Consider the following 6,817-nt stretch of genomic DNA (forward strand, 5'->3'; position numbering starts at 1 on the left):
ATGATCTGGGAAAAAAAAAAAAAAAAAAAAAAAAGCGGTCCATTTTTAGGAATGTAGTCTGGAGGGAAGGCCAGCTTGCAGCAATATAATATCCTTAAGATGGACATTATAATAGGGCAATGAAGTGTCATAGAAAAAGCATTGAGCCAGAGGCAGTGTCAAACATTAAATCTTAGAAAAAACTAAAAAGAAAACAGCTATTCCAATAAGAAGAGAAATGAAGGTAGAAGGATGCAGGAGACTTGGTAAATTTGTCAGTAGTAAGAAGAGCAAAGTGAAGTATTTCATATCTAATGATCTGTTCTCTCTGTGAAATAAGGGAGGGAGGAAGAATTACTTGCTAGGAGTGAGAAGGCAGGTGGTCAGGAAGATGACTCTAGAAAAGAGGTCAAGGTGTTAGTTAGCCTGTACTGGAATAATGGTGATGAAAATGATGATGATCATGTTGATGATGATGATGATGACAGTAAGGGCAATGAATGCTAATGGCTGTAGCTGATATATTTGCTATGCATTTACCATGAACCACATATATAATATTAAGCATTTTTTGGAGTTATTATCACATATAACTATCATGTCAGCCCTGAGAAGTAGATCTCATTATTATTTTCAATTGTCATTAGTTTATATTATAAACTTATGTACTATAATATATTATGTGTAACAAAACATAATAATATATGTAGTATCGGGTATTATATGTAACATAAATGTGTCATATACAGACATATGGTATGTTATATATTACATGTAAATAATATATTTTTTAAAGTGAACATAAGATGTTTACTTTTATTATGCTATTATTGTTTTACAGAAGAGAAAATAGACTCTGATAGGTTAGGTAAATTGACCAAGGATACACAGATAGTAGAGGGTAGATTATGGAGTCAAATATATCTAGTCCAAAGGATTAGGATTTGATTATGGAATCAAATCTGTTTAATACAAACCTTGTTTTCTTAACTATTATATTATATTACACCATTATCTTAAAATGTTTTCTCAGAGAAGCCTGTCAAAAGCCTTGCCTCTTCCTCAGTATTCTACTCCTTAGTATGCCAAATCATTCATTCACCCCTGCATTTTTTCACAAAATGTGTTCCCCAGATCATCATGTGATCCTCCATTGCCAAATCCTCTGGTTCCTTATCAGTTCCTACACCTTATTTGATATCAGATCTTGTATACCACTCTTCTCCATACACCTCTTTGCTCCACTGCCTGCAATAACACCACACTCCTGGGCTCTATTTCTTTTGGTAGAACGAGTTGTATCATGTTTTCATGAGCCCAGTCTCATGGATACAATGAAAGGGAAACTAACCTGGAAAACTGCAGAGCTGGTCCTCATTCTCTCTGGATCACTGAGCCACTGAGGAGCCTTGGACACTGTCCTCACTCCCTCTATGCCTCCATTTACTCACTTCCAAATAAAGGAGATGATCCAGGGAGACCCAATCAGCTTCCACACTCTGTTAGTCCAAGTTCATAAAAAGATCATTGAGAAGGAGAAATCTTGGCTGTCTGCCTCAGGGAAAAAATAATTAAGATATCACTTTGCAAAAGGAGTAAGTGAATTTCAACAGCATCATGTCTGTCTCTGCCTGGAGTTGGCTGTTTCTCCAACACTGGGCTCCCTTCTGGACACTATAAATTATCCAAGGACATAGGCTAATTGACACAGTTGAGAGGAGAGGGACACAAATAGTCCCAGGCTTGGAGAGTGAGACCTCTGTGGGGAGGTTAATAGAGCTGGAGCAGCTCAAGCTTAAGGAATGGCTGCTGAGGGGAGCCATCATTCTGCCGACACATTCATAGAAAGATATTGTGAGAAGGGCAGGGATCAGTCTTCTTATTAATCAACAAGGACAGAATGAGAATTAACAAGCTGTAAGCTGCAGTGAGGAATATCAAAGCTAAATATCAGGGAAAATGTTAGACCACTGGGAGCAGTTAGGCAATGGAACAGACTGCTAGGAGAAGCCATGAAGTCACTCTAATTGGGGGCATTCGAGGCAGAGAGCAGATATTCATCCGTCACAGGGGAGGGGCCTCTTTGGGGAAAATAAGGAGCAGGATGCTAATGGACCTCAATGAACGAAGCATAACAAGCCCTCAACTTTAACAGCAGAGCACAGTCTGAAGGTGTGAAGGCAGCGTGGGGCAAGATTGGGAGTTGAAGAGTGCAAATGAACAGTCATGGTGGTATTGTTGAGATGGTGATTTGTGCAGTTTTCATGAACTCGGTTCAAACTTTCCTTCTGCCACTTACTAACTCAGCATGGTTTCCTTCTTGGATTCAGTTTCTCTGGCTATAAAATGGGAAGCACGATGACCATTTCATAATGTCTGATATGATGAAAAATAAGGCCACGTCTATGAATCATTTCACCTGGCATCGGTGACATAGGCAGTTCTAGGTAAATGACACTTAGGATAAAAGGCAGAGCTCTCCAAGAAAAGAAGTGAGGCAGAAGGAAGGCTCCAAGCCCCAGCTTGCTTTAGTAGCTCATCTTCTACTTTTGAGGGTCATAGGGTCTCAGTGTTCAGAACTGGTGACATTCAACTACTGACTGAGTCTGTCCTGCAGAGAGGTTCAAGGTCAGGAGGAAGTAATTTTGGAAATTCATGAGGCCATGGGTGGGAAAGGCAATGTGTTTTTCTGAACCACCCATGTGTTTGGGAGTGGCAGAGGCCAAAACTGAGGAAAAGATACTTGGTGACTTTCAAAGGGTAGGGATGGCTGCCAGTAGCAGATGCTCTCAGTGCCCCTCAGCACACCCCTCTTGGCCAGCCTCTGCATTCACCACCATGACGGCCAGCTCTACACGAGCTCACACTCAGATTACAACAAAGCCTCACCTCTCAAGCCAGTCTTGCCACTATCTGCCTTAGAAAAGGGCCCTTTCGGCCGGGCGCGGTGGCTCAAGCCTGTAATCCCAGCACTTTGGGAGGCCGAGACGGGTGGATCACGAGGTCAGGAAATGGAGACCATCCTGGCTAACATGGGGAAACCCCGTCTCTACTAAAAAATACAAAAAACTAGCCGGTTGAGGTGGCGGGTGCCTGTAGTCCCAGCTACTCGGGAGGCTGAGGCAGGAGAATGGCGTAAACCCGGGAGGCGTAGCTTGCAGTGAGCTGAGATCCGGCCACTGCACTCCAGCCTGGGTGACAGAGCGAGACTCTGTCTCAAAAAAAAAAAAAAAAAAAAAAAAAAAAAAAAGAGAGAAAGGCCCTTTCTGAGGCTGAAAGAGTCAATGAGTCCCATGTACAAGCGCAGCCCAGAGGGAAGATTTATTCATACCCCAGAGAACACCCTCAATCAACACAGTATAGGAGCCATTGGATAAATGCCCCCCATTTCCCATTATTCTGGCAGAAATTCTGGGATGCACTGGTTCTTCAGAGGTCCCAGTAGAACCAAGCCCCCACTGCCTACAGCAGCAATGCCACTCCTATTGGCTTTTCCTCCTTCCGGTCTCATTCTCCTCAGGCTCTCACCCATGCTTCATGTAATGATTTCCCAAATAAACCACCCATACCTAAGTCCCTGGGTCAAGCTCTGCTTCTGTGGAAACAAAAACTGAGGCAGTGTCTGAAAAAAAAATTCAAAAAGTCAGAAACCGGCCAGGCGCAGTGGCTCACGCCTGTAATCCCAGCACTTTGGGAGGCCGAGGCAGGCAGATCACGAGGTCAGGAAATCGAGACCATCCTGGCTAACACGATGAAACACCATCTCTACTAAAAATACAACAACAACAACAACAAAAGCCAGACATGGTGGCGGACGCCTGTAGTCCCAGCTACTGGGGAGGCTGAGGCAAGAGAATGGCATAAACCTGGGAGACGGAGCTTGCAGTGAGCCGAGATCGCGCCATTGCACTCCAGCCTGGGCGACAGAGCGAGACTCCATCTCAAAAAAAAAAAAAAAAAAAAAAAAAAAAAAAAAAAAAAGTCAGAAGCCAGAGAGAGCTTACAACAGAGAAGCTTTGTGTAGTAGTAGCACGTCATAATTAATATTTTGTATGTGTTCTCAATCGTTAATTTTTAATTATTGCCATCTGTTTTCTTGTTTTGTTTTGTTTTGATTAAGCATTACTCCCATTTGAAATGGCTCCAATCTCATCACAGAGGTAAAAACAAAAATTTAAGACTTAAAAATGCCTGCCATCCTCCTATCTTCTGACATATCCCTCATAGCCCAGCTTGTATCCTGGCACTTTGATCAGTATTTTTCTAGTTTAATCTGCCATAACATCTTCCTTCAAATAATTTACAGAACACTTTGAACTCAGAATCAGTACTCATCAAATTACTGTTTACTTCATGCATATAAAGAAGGTCCCAGAGGTTCCTTATTACCTCTGGGACCTTCCTAGGCAATAGAAACTGACATCATACACACCCCCAGCAGACTGTCACTTTCATTTTGACTAGACTTGTGTGTTATGGTTGCTCTTAGCTGCAAGATAAAGCAAGACATTTAGGATTTTTCTTCTTCTAGAGTGGAGACAAACAAGCAAAACGGGTAAAGTATGAGCACTTAGCCAGTGGAAAAGATCTTTTTATAACAATATGGATCAGTTATAAAAAGACTTATTATGAGGCATTGGCTCTCAGCCTTTTAGGAACATGCGCAGATCATTGCAGTACAGTGTGGAAAGTGCAATGGGTGTGATGTGCATGGCACATCATGGGAACACAGACTGGGGAAAGGGGGTGGGACTTAACTGTGTTCTCTTGATGATGTTCAGACAAGTATTCCCAGTGGAGATGAGCAGGGGCTTAAGCTTAACAGGTTGCATTGGTGATTTTTGTTGTTGTTGTTTATTTTTCTTAACATAAAATGGGATGATTAGAGTTCTAAGCTGGGGAGCAAGGTGATCCAACTTACCCTTTATAAAAGGCAGTTTGATGTAGAGGAAGGACTGTTGGAGAGTGGTAATAAGGAGACTGCTTCCCAAAATCTTTCAGGTAATTGAGAGAAAAATGGCCTGCTCTAGGGTTGTAGCTTTGGGACACTAAGGAGTGATCAAAATGAGAATATGTAGTAGAGTTATTGTATGATGTCGTATTTCATATAAAATATAATAAAGTTTTAAAACAACATCTACATTTTTGTCTGAGTAATTGAAAAAATGTAGGTTTTATTTAATAGGTTAGGGAAGTCTGGCCGGTAATTAGGTGGCTCTTTTCCTTATGTTAAGTTCGAGTTGTTCGTTAGTTTATGAAGTGGAGATGTCAAGTGATACGGTTTGGCCGTGTCCACACCCAAATCTCATCTTGAATTGTAGCTCCCAGAATTCCCATGTGTTGTGGGAGTGACCCAGTGGGAGTTAATTGATTCATGGGGGTGGTTCCCCCATACTGTTCTCATGATAGTGAATAAGTCTCATGAGATCTGATGGTTTTATAAGGGGAAACTCCTTTCACTTGATTCTCACTCTCTCTTGTCTGCTGCCATGTAAGATGTGCCTTTCACCTTTCACCATGATTATGAGGCCTCCCCAGCCCCATGAACTGTGAGTCCATTAAACTTCTTTTTCTTTATAAATTACTGTCTCAAGTATGTCTTTATCAGCAACTTAAAAACGAACTAATAAATCAAGTAAACAACCTGGTGATCAGCAGAAAATCTAAAGCTTATGGTAAATCATTGTTACTTTCTTTATTAAAATGTCCATGATCCCTCAATCCTTGAATCTGATTTTTAAGTTTTCTCCTCACTGGCATGCTTTAAGACCTCTCTTGTAGTTCTCATTAAACTCTTCCATTATTCTCTTTAGCAATCTTTCTTACCTGTCTGTAACTTTATTGAGTTCAGCTATTGAATTTTATCTTTGAATTATCATCACAAGTGCTGACATATGATAAGAGTGTCACACATATTTATCAGTGGCAACAATGTCTTATTTAATAAGAAATGAGCACCTTTTTCAAGTAGGCAAAGTGTAAATGGCTATGATTATCATCTTCATAGTCTATGTTTTACAAGTATTGAATGTAAAATATTACAGACTCACAGCTCATCTTCTAATTTTAAATCATTTATTTTGACACTATGTCATGAAAATCAGATATATAATAAATATAGAATTGACTAAATTGACATGTTTCCATGGATCCTGGAAATAAACATCTCATTTATTTAGTAGATTTTTTAGAAGTGTCAAATACAGCAATGGAATGCTGGTCTCTTGTCAAAACCAGTCACTGACAGACGTTATTGGGTAAGTTTTATTAATACTTAACTGGATTAGAGTATTGAAGAAAAATAAATTAGTACTGAAGAATACTACTGATGATAACCCATACGTATTTCCATTTTATTTATCATTTTTATCCTCTTAATATTTTGGAATAAAAGGGTCAGTCCCTTGGATTAAATTTTGTGCACGATATAAAAATGAAGCTGGAGTTTGAGCAATAAAATATGATAGACATTTCTTCCCAAATTTTTTTTGAAATAGAAAATAAAAATCTCCATGTTGAAAACATTTTGTAGTATATTATCTAACTCAGCAAACCTTATTAAACATGTAATAATATGTTCAGATAACAAGGATTTTCAGTATGCAAATTAGATGTTTAGTTTGTTTTCCTTTCTTTCAATTGCTATGTACTCTGAAAGATTTACTAATTATGAGTGTGTTGTGATTATCACCAATAAATTATGTTATCTGCTTGGGATTTTTAAGGTCGTGACTTTTCAGTCAGCATCAGTCTGTCCCCTGTTCCAGCCAAATTCATATGCAGTGATTAATTAGCTTTGTAAAAAAATTGACACTACCATTGGGAATATTCTTTGTTA

The 6,817-nt window shown here is 39.6% G+C and overlaps 1 long non-coding RNA gene across 2 annotated transcripts in view; it reads right to left on the reverse strand.

Moving 5' to 3' along the window:
- Nucleotides 1-1,336: 1,336 nt before the first annotated feature.
- LOC108518933 (uncharacterized) overlaps nt 1,337-6,817 on the reverse strand; it is a 26,271-nt gene continuing 20,790 nt past the window's right edge. For both annotated transcript variants that reach the window (XR_001882488.1, XR_001882487.1), the window contains one exon: nt 1,337-1,478. This is a non-coding gene — a long non-coding RNA (uncharacterized LOC108518933). The remainder of the gene's footprint in view (nt 1,479-6,817) is intronic.

This window comes from Rhinopithecus bieti, unplaced genomic scaffold (assembly GCF_001698545.2).
Source record: "Rhinopithecus bieti isolate Rb0 unplaced genomic scaffold, ASM169854v2 scaffold_2474, whole genome shotgun sequence".
Taxonomy (NCBI): Eukaryota; Metazoa; Chordata; class Mammalia; order Primates; family Cercopithecidae; genus Rhinopithecus; species Rhinopithecus bieti.